The sequence below is a fragment of the Salvelinus sp. IW2-2015 genome, linkage group LG2, assembly GCF_002910315.2.
Source record: "Salvelinus sp. IW2-2015 linkage group LG2, ASM291031v2, whole genome shotgun sequence".
In the NCBI taxonomy this organism is placed as follows: Eukaryota; Metazoa; Chordata; class Actinopteri; order Salmoniformes; family Salmonidae; genus Salvelinus; species Salvelinus sp. IW2-2015.
The window spans coordinates 36,427,492-36,439,692 of NC_036839.1; the positions used below are offsets into that span (position 1 = coordinate 36,427,492).

Here is a 12,201-nt window from a genome sequence, read left to right on the forward strand (position 1 = left end):
TGCTCGCTTTCTATTCAATTCAAAGGGCTTTTTTGGCATGGGAAACATATGTTAACATTGCCAAAGCAAGTGAGTAAATAATATACAAAAGTGAAATAAACAATCAAATGAACAGTAAAAATTACACTCACAGAAGTTCCAAAATAAGAAAGACATTACAAAGTTATATTATGTATATACAGTGGGGAGAACAAGAGTATTTGATACACTGATCAATTTGCAGGTTTTCCTACTTACAAAGCATGTAAGGTCTGTAATTTTATCATAGTACACTTCAACTGTGAGAGAAAGAATCTAAAACAAAAATCCAGAAAATCACATTGTATGATTTTAAGTAATTAATTTGCATTTTATTGCATGACATAAGTATTTGATACATCAGAAAAGCAGAACTGAATATCTTGGTACAGAAACCTAGTTTGCAATTACAGAGATCATACGTTCCTGTAGGTTCTTGACCAGGTTTGTCAACACTGCAGCAGGGATTTTGGCCCACTCCTCCATACAGACCTCTCCAGATCCTTCAGGTTTCGGGGCTGTCGCTGGGCAATACGGACTTTCGGCTCCCTCCAAAGATTTCTATTTGGGTTCAGGTCTGGAGACTGGCGTAGGCCACTCCAGGACCTTGAGATGCTTCTTACGACACTCCTTAGTGCCCTGCTGTGTGTTCGGGTCGTTGTCATGCTGGAAGACCCAGCCACGACCCGATCTTCAATGCTCTTACTGAGGAAGGAGGTTGTTGGTCAAGATCTCGCGAACATGCCCCATCCATCTCCCCCTCAATCACGGTGCAGTCGTCCTGTCCCCTTTGCAGAAAAGCATCCCCCAAAGAGATGATGTTCCACCTCCACTCTCACGGTTGGGATGGTGTTCTTGGGGTTGTACTCATCCTTCTATTCCTCCAAACACGGCGAGTGGAGTTAGAGCAAAAGTCTATTTTGTCTCATCAGACCACATGACCTTCTCCCATTCCTCCTCTGATCAATCAGCATGGTCATTGGCAAACTTCAAAGGCCTGACATGGCTGCTTGAGCAGGGGACCTTGCGTGGCGCGCAGGATTTTAATCCATACGGCGTAGTGTATGCATGATATGTGTTCTATGTAGACTGTGTTACGCGAGCACACACACACACACACACACACACACACACACACACACACACACACAGTCCAATGGTTCTGAGAAGAGCCTTGGAATGGAGTCGGAACTGTGTCTGTCTGAAGGTGAACAAACAGGGAAGAGGGACTTATATAAAATGTCCCAGAAGGGCATTCCACAGGCTTGTCTGAACACAAGAGCGAGGGGCAAGAAGGGAAATATATGAGGAAATAAACAGAGAGAGAAAGGGAGAGTGTAGTAATGAATGCATAGCAAGTAGGGCTGCAGGTAGCCGAGTGGTTAAGCGCTTTGGGCCAAAAACCGAAAGGTTGTTGGTTTGAATCCCTGAGCCGACTAGGTGAAAAAATCTGTTGATGTACCCTTGAGCAAGGCACTTAACCCTAGTTGCTCTGGATAAGATTTTCTGCTAAATGACTAATATGTAAACGTGAAGATAGATTCCTGACAGATCTCCCTATGATGCTGTGTTTCTTGTAAGTGGGGTTTGATTTCATAACAACAACCAATTTATGACTTTATAAAGTGTTTCCCAGACACCAAGCCCTGTGATTCCTGAGAAATGAGTCAAGATGTCCCATCTGTGTGTGTGTGTGTGTGTGTGTGTGTGTGTTTTGGTCAGCCTGTTTTTCATCTCAAGACATTCCCAGCTGTTTTTCCAGGTAGGGTTCTCATGCTAGTCACGGCCGGTCACGTTGACTGTGGCCCCGCCCACACCTGGCCAACAACTGAATTGAGCTCACCTCAGTCACACCCCTTCCCACCTCTGATCAGAGAGAGAAGAACAACAAAGACAGGACAGGAAAACAACTGGTGGGGGAGAGAGAAGAAGAGAAGAGAGAGAGAGCGTTGGGGGACAGGGAGAGAGAAAGAAATAAGGGGGAAGAAGACGAGAGGAGAGAGATAGTGAGGGAAAGGAGGAGCAGCAAGATGGAATGAAAAGGGAGAGTGCGAGGAAGAGAAGAGGGAGTGTGAGGGATGCAATGATATCATGCTCTGTCTCCCGACCCAGCCCACCCAAAGAGTGAAACTTGCCTCCCTGGCAGGTGTGTGTGTGTGTATGTGTGTTGTGTGTGTGTGGTGTGGTGTGTGTGTGTGTGTGTGTGTATGTGTGTGTTGTGTGTTGTTGTGGTTGTGTGTGTGTGTGTGTGTGTGTGTGTGTGTGTGTGTGTGTGTGTGGTGGTGTGTGTGTGTGTGTGTGCGCGCGCGTGGCGTGCGTGCGTGCGTGCGTGAGTACGGTTAGGGGTTAAGGAAAATAAGAGAATTTTGTATGTGGACTTAATTGTGTGTCCCCACAAGGTTAGCTGTACAAGACCGTGGGTGCGTGTGGGGGTGTGCGTGCGTGCGTGTGTGCATGTGTGTGTTTACATCTGCTGTATGTCAGGTCTTGGCGTGTCTAAAACACAACAGATAGAGAGCATGTTTCCTCAAGCACATCATTTCACCAGAACTTACAGAGAGGATCTCAACAACAGGCTAGTTAGTTACAACACTGTCTGCCGGGTGTTTTAATCAACCTAACACAGTCATGAAGCAAGACGGAGATCAAAGTGATCTCCCCAATGAAAGGGAGAAAATAGGAGACATGGTAAAGATGGAGGACAGGGGAAACTGATGAAAGAGATGGACAGTAGAAAGAACCAAATAAAACTGAGTAGAGAGAGAGATGTTTCCTGTGTTTCTCCTGACCCTGTTCTCATTTCAAGAGCCACAACACGACGTCCCACACTTCCACAACCCTGTCCTGTCCTGCTGGAGTTACAACTACGACTCCCAGACATCCTGCCCCTAGCCCTGCTCCTTGCCCCCTTGCCTCCTACTCACCCTCCCTCAGCAACAGGACAACACCACCTGGACCCTACTCAATGAGTGCGTGTGTGTGTGTGTTTGTGCGTGTATGTGCGTGTGGGTATTCATGGTGGTGAGTAGCAATGAGCTGTAGGTGTATACTGTATGCATGTGTGTGGTGGTGAGTGTTAACGAGGCGTGTATTTATGTGTGTGTGTGGTGTATGTTCGTGTTTGAGGTACATGGTGATGAGGCAGGTCAAACCACAAGCTTTCCTTCTCTAATTCCTTTTTCTTCCTCATGCTTCTGTCATAGTGGCAGTAATGGATCTTGGACGATGCCAATGGACCATGACTGGCCACATGGACTATAGGGGTGGAGAGGAGAGAGAGAGGGAGAAGGCAGGGGAGAGAGGGAGGGAGAGAGAGAACAGAAGGGAGAAGAGAGAGGGGAGAGGAAAGAGAGGACAGTGGAGAGGGGAAAGAGACAGCGAGAGGGAGAGCGAGAGGGAGTGGGGAGAGCGAGAGGGCAGGGGAGAGAGGGAGAGGGAGAGGGAGAGGGAGAGGGAGGACAGAAGGGAGAAGAGAAGAGAGAGGGGAGAGGGACAGCGAGAGGCAGAGGGAGAGAAGAGAGGAGAGAGGAGAGGTAAAGGTGAAGGTAGAGGGAGAGGGAAAGGAGATGGTTAAATGGCCTACAAGCCTGGTTATTAGTGGGAATATCACATACTCAAGAACAGTACAACTCAGAACACACATACCTTCCCCAACACACACACACACAGGATTGCTAATGTATGATCACTGACCCAGATTGTCTCCCGGAAGCATCCCGTTTCCTGTGTTGTTATGGTGAGAGTCTGTGGCATGGCTGATGCCTCCCAGGAGGAGAGGATACATTTCTCCCCTCACACACCCAGGAACCAACCCCCCTCCCTCACCACCATTAGTACACACTCTCAAACACACACATATACTCTTTCTTTTTAACACACACATGCACACCAGACCTGGGTTAAAATACTATTTAGGGTATTTCAATTACTGTTTGGAAGTAAGTATTCTGATATTTTTTATTTGAATTGATTGTATACACTTGGAAAGTTTTGGCATGTAATTGCAAATCTTAAAATGAACAGAAAAGTGTACTACCCTTTCACAAAATATTTTGTAATTATGACAGTATGACAGTGTGTGTGCATGTGTGTGTGTGTGGGTGCGTGCTTGCATGTGTGCCGGCGTGGGTGTGTGTATGTGTAGATTGTGATGGGGTGTGTGTGTGTGTGTGTGTGTGTGTGGCATGTGTGCTGTGTGCGGGTGCGTGCTGATGTGTAGCGTGGTGTGGCACTGCTTGCTGCGTGGGTGTGTGTGTGTTGGTGTAGTGGTGTGTGTGTGTGTGTGTGTGTGTGGTGTGTGTGTGTGTGTGTGTGTGTGTGTGTGTGTGTGTGTGTGTGTGGTGGTGTGTGGTGCGTGTGTGTGTTGTGTGTGTGTGTGTGTGTGTGTGTGTGGTGTGTGTGTGTGTGTGTGTGTGTGTGTGAGGGTGTGTGTGTGAGGGTGTGTGTGCGTCCATAGAGAACACTTTGGATGTTTTATTATTTAATAGAATAAATTAGTGTGCTTAGTTAGGCCTAACGAGCAGAGAGGGAGAGATGGAGAGAGAGAGGGAGGAGAGGAGTGATGGATGAGACCTCGTTAGGAGAGACCAGGTGGGACCTGGAATCCCTCAGTCCGTCCAGGATTGCAATTTTTGGGGGCAAAATCAACAAATCCCAGCATATTATGCCAGGGCCTGCAAATGTCACTGCACTATTTCCGCATAAAACAGTCAAATCATCTCAAGATTATTGCATACAAATGTCTCTTCACAGCACTTTTACTTCATAAAAATGGTTCAATCAAGCAACAAATCATCAGTAGTGGTGCGTGGGTAAAGTCACTGAGGATGCCAGGCCAGTAAAACATAGCCCTAWTACAACCTACTCTATGTGTTGTGATAATTGTGTTGTTTGCTCTGTAAATCCTTTTAATTCATATGCCTTGCCACCGTGACATATACAGAGCATTCAGAAAGTATTCTCCTTTACATTTTCCACATGTTCTTACATTACAGCCTTATTCTAAAATTGATTAAATTGTTTTTTRCCCTCATCAATTTACACATATTACCTCATAATGAACATCTCTGGAGAGACCTGAAAATAGCTGTGCAGRAACACTCCCCATCCAACCTGACAGCGCTTGAGAGGAACTGCAGAGAAGAATGGGAGAAACTCCCCAAATACAGGTGTGCCAAGCTTGTAGGGTCATACCCAAGAAGACTCAACGCTGTAATCACTGCCTATGGTGCTTCAACAAGGTACTGAGTAAAGGGTCTGAATACTTAGGTAAATGTGATATRTTTTTTACATTTCTGCAAATGTATTAATATATATATATACATCACATTTACATAAGTATTCAAACCCTTTACTCAGTACTTTGTTGAAGCACCTTTGGCAGTGATTACAGCCTTGAGTCTTCTTGGGTATGACGCTAGAAGCTTGACACACCTGTATACTTCAAGAATTCTTCTCAGTGTTGCCACTGGGGTGTTGTTCAATGGGAAGAAGTCATAGTACAATACTCATTGAGGGAGACTAGTAGAGAGGGAACAGATGAATATGCGTGGCTAAGACACAAAAGACAAGCTAAGAGAGGTTTTTAATTGATTTATTGAAAAATGAATTGAGACATCTGGTGTCTGTGGAGACGGATGATGCTCCATCTTTCTTCCATTCAGATAAGAGATCCCCCCCCAAAAACTCCACACTTGTTTGTGGAGAAAGAGAGGAGACAGAGTCGTTAGCTTTCTTAAACAATGTTATTCTTTATTGCATTTGTCTATAAAGAATCAATACAGTCCAAAGCCATGGCAACTACACTAGGTTTAAATGATCATCTCTTAGTAGCATCTCAATAAGTCATGAGATATGAAGTATTTACAATGGAAGACACAGCAAGTTAAGCTAGGTCGTCATATCATCCTAATGTTTAGACGCTAAATAAAAACCCAACAGGAACGCTATCCAAATGCAAAAAAACACTGGTCAAATCACCAATACGCTCTATTAGCAAAAACAAACAGAACACTTTCCATTATATCAATTGGCAGAAAAAAATTACAAAGAGCAAAAAAATAATAGATTTTAAGGTTTAACAAACATTATTAACATATTATTATACATTTGGTACCTCTCTATAAACAAATTTCTTAAAAATGTAAATATTGCATGTGCCATTCGTGAAATGTACCTAAGTAGCAAGAATAAACTTGTATGTCAAGTATTAATGAATCATTTGTTCTCTTAAAGTATTTCTCGGAATTACAGCATTAGAAAATGTCCTTGTAGAGGCAATCATTTCACAAGACCATCCTGTAATAATAATTTTAAAATCCAGGCCAAACATTGCCGCTTGTATATAACTTAATAATTAGTGCTTTCATTGTTTCTGGGAATTCACTCCAAACACATAAACAGTACAAACATAATTTATCATCTTTAACTTAAAATTTCTCTCAAACAAAAGGTTCAGCGTGCGCTCCATTGTATTCTCTGTATTTGTACATTTCTACAGTATATAGGCGAACGTTGAGTACCAATGAACTGACAAAGTAAGCGACACTCTTCGTCCTTACTCCGTTTTTTGTTCATTACGTTTTTGCCTGTTTCTTTTGTCTTATTCTGTAGCAGTTGTAGTAGATATTATTGTTGTGGTATTTCTTCTCGTTGTCAAGGTGGTTACGTTCCCCATGAGGAGAACATGGAATAGACTACATTCAAGTGTCTTGTGTTTACAATCTAGGCAGTTTGTAAGTGCAAGACCGTGCAGCATTAGCTCTGCTGTGTCTCCTCCTTACTTACTGTCTCACAGCCCAAAGCTGCAGCCATGGCTTCAAGCATGTCAAAACCTCTCTGAAAACCAGTCATGAGTCTGCCCAACAGCCCAATCACAGCACACCTCTGTGCCAAATAGCCTATCGCAGCTAACCACAGGCGCCGTGCTGAGGCATCAGGTGAGAATAACGTGTCACAGGTGGGTCGTTGTGAGTGAACTAGGTAATCTGTTAAAGTATATGAAGGCTTTGTCTCAATGATGGTGTTCTAGGCATTAACAACAGACCACCAGCCCAGGTCAAACTGGGACATGCGGATGTGTGTATGATTATGATGATGTGCGTGTCCTACTCCAGGAAACTCCTCCTGGATCCCATTCTCCTGGCTTTAACTAAAGTGTTGAATAATGCCGAACAGCTTCTTCTCGTCAGCTTTGTACGCAATGATAAATATATTACTATGGCATATTAATATATAGTAACTATATGTGAACGAACTGTAATAATCTCAATAATCTTTGATTGCAGAGGGAAAGAGGTCAGACAGACATTTCTGCCTCTCCGGCTGCTCAGACAAACATTCCGTCTCCATGGCAATGGATTTAAGTCTTTGATTTTCTGTGTGTTTATAGGTCCAAACTAAACGTCCGTCAGAAACTGCGGACAGGAGAGTAGTAAGGCTTTGGATTGGTGTTCATAAAAACATTCACCACTGAAAATAAATAAATATATCTCGATATATATTTCTGGTGTGTAAATAAGTACTAACCTGGTTTGCTCTGAGGTAGGGGTTTTAAGCAACTGCTAACTCACTACGTTGTTGAATATATTCGTAAAATGCCACCTCTCTTCAGTACAAATTCAGTGTACACATCCACACACACACATGCACCACTAAGTGCACACATATAAATAAATAAACATGTGTAAGTATGTATAACGTGTGTTTCGCATATCTTGAGGTTTGGTTCAAGGTGAGGTTAACTGGCCCTGTCAGGCAAAGCCAAACGGTAACCAGTGGAATAATAATAATAATAATAACAATAATGATAATAATAGTATTAGTAATAATATAATTTTGCAGAAGTAACTTTGAATGTACATAGATAATCTTTGAAGAAACATTCTTTTTATTTGTCTAGATAGCAGCAGCGACGGCCCCTCAATGTCTGGGTGCCGCGAGGGGGGAGTGAAGATAGGAGACTTGGGGGAGAGGGGGTCAAGTGTCCACATTGTCGTGATGACGGCGGCCCTGTTGACCCCTAGGGGAGGGGATGGTGGAGGTTAAAGTTTGTCTACTGCAGCACATGGTCCAGCTGTCGGCGGCTGAGACGCCTCGTTCACTGGGCTGCAGCTGTTTCCATCTTTCACGGCCAGGAGAGAGAACCAGAGACAGAGGAGAGAGAGAGAGAGAACAGAGAGAGAGACAGAGAGAGAGAGAGAGAGAGAGAGATGAGAGAGGAGAGAAGGAGTTAGAGAGGAGAGGAGAGAGAGAGAGAGAGAGGGGTGAGAGAGAGAGAGAGAGAGATTTGAGAGAGAGAGAGGAGGAGAGGGAGAGAGAGAGGAGAAGAGAGGGGAACAGGGATATAGGGGGGGGGGGGTGGTCATCAGATTTTTGTCACAGTCTGAAAGGAGAGAAGAGAAACGGAGAGGGGTAGTGGTTGTGGTTAACTTTTTGGTTGCCAATAGAATTATCATAACACGAAGCAAATCCGCACAACAGACTTTAAAAATGCTTCTTTCTTTTGTCCATCTATGCTCTTGTTATCCCATCTTCATTGAAATTATGATTGCACCGTTGCTGTTTGCGTGAGTGTTGCTTCCGTCAGGCTGGGAGAGCAGATGAAGTGGCAGAGGAGAAATACAGGCAAGCGTTTAGGCGGGAACTATTTCAGAGCGACCGAGTACAGTCTACCAAATGACGACAAACACTCGATTACCTACCAACACTGACCTATTCTAAGGACTGAAAGGCACTAGCCAAACTTGGGACCTACCAACACTTGCGACGCGACCTTATTACCAACAACTTGAGGCTACCAGACACTCGCCGGGCATGACCAACACTGACCCATACACACCACTAGCACCATACAAACGACTGACCTACCAACACTGAGCCATACAACACTTGACGCCATATCAACACGGACGCATACAACACTGCACTCATTACCTTCGAACACTACCATACACAAACTAGACGCATAAGCGCACGGAACATTGGGGTTTGACGCCCATACCACTTAACAATGACCATACCAACATGACCATACACTACTGACACTACACCTGAGAACCTACAAACACTTTGAGCGCTCATACAACAATGACTCCATACCATAACACTGACCTACAACGACTGACGCCCATACAATCACTGACCATAACAACACTGACCTTCCATAAACATGACCATACGCAAACTGACCATACCACACTAGTTTTGACCCATAATTTTCACTGACCCATACAACACTGACTCAGTTACAAACACGCTGGCGACCCATACCAATGACCCATACAACAATTCATGGACCACATACGACACTGACCCGCGATACAACACTGACCCATTGACCAACACTGAACCATACTAAATGAACTACCAACACTGACCCATACCAACACTGACCCATACCAACACTGACCCATACCAACACTGACCCATACCAACACTGACCCATACCAACACTGCCACACACGTTGAAAACATACAGAAGGACAGAAAATACAACACACACCTAAGCATACAGACAGCACTCTAAGAGAAACATAAAACACAGAAAATACAACACACACCTAAGCATACAGACAGCACTCTAAGAGAAACATAAAACACAGAAAAACTGACAAAAACAGACCAGGCAAACAAACAAGCACTTACAAACAAACACACTCACTGACAAACAAACACACACACTAAGTTTACACACACAGTGTGTGTTTTTCTGGCCTTGTGTAAACACTGTGAGTAGAGAGTCTCTCTCTCTCTCTCTCTCTCTGAAGAACAGTGCTGTGACCCTTGCTCCTGTGTACTTGTTTGTGCAGTGTGATTTGCATGCAGTGCTGGCATGGCAGTGGAAGTAACAGCCTACTGCACTTCCCCCCTCCATGCCTCCCTTTCTCCCACTCACTCACTACCTCTCTACTCCCTCTCTCTTTCTTTCTTTGTCCAGAGGTGGGAAAAGTACCCAGTTGTCATACATCAGTAAAAGTATAGATATCTTAACAGAAAATGACTCAAGTAAAAGTGAAAGTCACCCAGTAAAATACTAATTGAGTAAAAGTCAAAAAGTATTTGATTTTAAATATACTTCAGTATGAAAAGTAAATGTAATTTCAAAAATATGCTTAAGTATCAAAAGTAAAAGTATAAATCATTTTAAATTCCTTATATTAAGCAAACCAGATGGCACCATTTTCTTGTTTTTTTTCATTTACGGATAGTCAGGGTCGCACTTCAACACAGACATAACTTACAAATGAATCATTTGTGTTTGTGAGTCCTCCAAATCAGAGGCAAGGGGAATGAGCAGGAACGTTCTCTTGATAAATGTGTAAATTGGACCATTTTCCTGTCCTGCTAAGCATTCAAAATGTAACGAGTACTTTTACGTGTCAGGGAAAACATATGGAGTAAAAAGTATTATTTTCTTTAGGAATGAAGTGAAGTAAAAGTTGTCAAAAATATAAACAGTAAAGTACAGATACTCCAAAAAACTACTTAAGTAGTACTTCAAAGTTTTACTTATGTACTTTACACCACTGTCTTTTTCCAGCAGAGAACAATAGGTTTTTTCACAGAGCTGGATGTGATCGCCACTCTCTTAAACAAACAAACCTGATTCAGAACCCGCAAGTGTTTAGGCAGAAACGACGCACACACATCACACACCCACACATCACAACAGCACACACACACACACAGAACACACACACACATCACACCCCGCAGCACAACAACACACCACACACACACGAGAGAGAGAGAGAGAGATAATGACATAACACCGGACGCTTGGAAAAACCAAACGTCACGACCAAACATCTATAATATAATTGATACTTTCCCAGAACACTGATCCTGCTATAGCCGCACCTACTAGGAGATACCCCCTAATACCCAACCTACTGGAGAACCCCCTATAAATCCACCTACTAGGAGAACCCCCTAATAGCCAACGCTACACTAGGAGAAACCCCCTATACCCACCTACTAGGAAGCAGACTCCCTTATACCCACCTACTAGGAAGAACCCCCTATACCCACCTACTAGGAGAACCCCCTATACCCACCTACTAGGAGAACCCCTATACCCACCTACTAGGAGAACCCCCTCCTATACCCAACCTCTACTAGGAGAACCCCTATACCACCTATAGGAGAAGCCCCTATAGCCACTACTAGGAGAACCCCCTATACCCACCTACTAGGAGAACTCCCTATACCCACCTACTAGGAAATCCCCCCTATACCACCTACTAGGAGAACCCCCTATAGCGCTCACTTACTATAAGGAGAAACTCCCTATGAACCCACCACATAGGAGAACCCCCCTATACCCACCTACTAGAAGAACTCCCTATACCCACCTACTTAGGGAAACCCCCTATAGGCTAACCATACTAGGAGAAACTCAACCTATAGCCAGCACTACTAGGAGAATCCCCTGACCACCTATAGAGCCCACCTACTAGGAGAACCCCTCTATACCCACCTACTAGGAGAACTCCCTATACCCACCTACTAGGAGAACCCCCTATATCCCACCTATCTAAGGAGAACCCCCTATACCCACTGCTTACTAAGAGAACCGGCCCAACCCCCACCCTACTAGAGAACCTATACCCACCTACTAGGAGATACCCCTATACCACCTACTAGGAGAACCCCTATACCCACCTACTAGGGAACCCCCTATACCCCACCTACTAGGAGAACCCCTAATAACCAACCCACCTACTAGGGAGAACCCCCTATACCCACCTACTAGGAGAACCCCCTATACCCACCTACTAGGAGACCCTATACCCACCTATCTCGAGGAAACGCCTATACCCACCTACTCAGGAGAACCCCCTATACCCACCTACTAGGAAGAACCCCCTATAAGCCCCATCCGTACTGAGGAGAACGCCCTATACCCACTCTACTAGGGAAACCCGCTATAACCCACCGTACTAGGAGAACCCCCCTAATACCACTCTACTAGGGAACCCCTATACCCACCTACTAGGAGAACCCCCTATACCCACCTACTAGGGAACCCCTATACCCACCTACTAGGAGAACCCCCTATAAGCCCACCTACTAGGCAGAAACCCAATACCCACCTACTAGGAGAACCCCTGCCCTTAGAGCCCCCTACTGGAACACCTTCTATTGACCGAACTAAACCCCTATACCCACCATACTAGGAGA

General features: G+C 44.4%; 2 long non-coding RNA genes across 2 annotated transcripts in view; both read right to left on the reverse strand.

Moving 5' to 3' along the window:
• Positions 1-12,201, reverse strand: part of LOC111979243 (uncharacterized) — a 146,932-nt gene that overhangs the window by 14,008 nt on the left and 120,723 nt on the right. The window lies entirely within an intron of this gene.
• LOC139028659 (uncharacterized) lies at positions 11,465-11,876 on the reverse strand. Its single transcript, XR_011480869.1, has 3 exons — positions 11,857-11,876; positions 11,767-11,805; positions 11,465-11,523 (listed from the first exon to the last, which is right to left on the reverse strand). It is a non-coding gene; the product is annotated as an uncharacterized lncRNA (long non-coding RNA).